Source organism: Euprymna scolopes, chromosome 33 (assembly GCF_053919585.1).
Source record: "Euprymna scolopes isolate OS-2025 chromosome 33, ASM5391958v1, whole genome shotgun sequence".
NCBI classification, from domain to species: Eukaryota; Metazoa; Mollusca; class Cephalopoda; order Sepiida; family Sepiolidae; genus Euprymna; species Euprymna scolopes.
In genome coordinates, this window is record NC_136514.1 from 4,726,866 (window position 1) to 4,728,237 (window position 1,372).

The window sequence follows — 1,372 nt, forward strand, 5'->3', positions numbered from 1 at the left end:
CTCCCCGGGGAGCTTGTCCCCATTTCCCCTTCACTCCTTACATTAAAAATCGGCCTTGCGCCTAATTTTCTTGGCGGGAGAGCAAACAAATACCAACCCTTCATACCAATTGTCACTATCCAGCTCCCCTACTCCCCAGGGAGTTGCTTCCCATTTCCCCTTCACTCCTCATTTAAATCGGCCTTGCGCCTAATTTGCTCGGTGGGGGAGCAAATAAATACTCTTTTCTTGGCTTTTTGGCCAAGATCAAAGTGTAGTATCTGTTCTTACTACATGCTGTACTTATGTTTGTAACTTTGTGATATAAAGTGGGGGATCACTTTTCTTTATTGATTTAATGTAAAATGATCACCCACTTTACATCCAGTCAGTCTCAAAGCCATTCAAGTCATTCTCCAGATCATTCAAGTCGTTTTTGAAGCATTACAATTATTATTCTTAAGTTCATTAAAGTAATTCTAAGTCATTTACTTTTTATTTATTTAAGTCATTTCAGCCCATTTTTCGGTCATTTTAGTTTATCGTTAAGAATTTCATGTCAATCCTACATTCACGCATTCATTCATTACACGAGAGCACGCGACTAATGGCTATCGGCCTTGTTTTTGTGTGAATTAGCGGTTTTTGAAAATTACAGACGACAAAAGTTAAAAATCTAACGATTTTCTGGAGATTTATTTTCCCTGATCTAGCGGTTTTTAAAATCTCATTTAGCTGGGGGTTGCTCAATATCCTTTCTCCACCCGTTCTTGACATGAGAAGTTGGGGTGTCTATTCTCAAAACCGTTCGTAATATGAGGAGGTTGCGGGTTGGGCAGCAACAACAACAAAAACAACAACCTTACTTTAATTTTTTCGAGGAGGGGAGGGGCATGCTGCCACCGAGCAACGCCGGTTAGCGCGTACTGCTAGTATGTAATATATTAATTTTGGCATTCTGTAGATGTTCAGCGTAAATGGAGACGCTCTGATATTATTGTAGCTCTTTGGTTAAACTGCAAAAGTATTTATCTAAGTTAGTAGGGATGACCAGCATAGCCCGGTCGTAAATTACGCTGAAATGTAATATTTCAAGTCTTGCAGATTTCGTATATATTATTATATAGTTAATTTTCTATCGATTTTTTTATATATTATAATGTTGCGATTTCAAAAATAAAAAAAATATATCCATATGACTTGGGTGCATCAGCTTGAATCGAAACCGAAACCAAAAATTATGAATATATATATATATATATATATATATATATATATATATATATATATATATATATATATATATATATATATAAGGTCCGTAGTTCGATTCCTAATAACTGTAAAGCTACTTTGAAGAGGGGGTAGGGCCCCGAAACATGCATGTACGTAG

General features: G+C 36.4%; 1 pseudogene; it reads left to right on the forward strand.

Moving 5' to 3' along the window:
* The first annotated feature begins 220 nt into the window (after positions 1–220).
* LOC145258450 (U2 spliceosomal RNA) lies at positions 221–357 on the forward strand (annotated as a pseudogene).
* Positions 358–1,372: the final 1,015 nt, after the last annotated feature.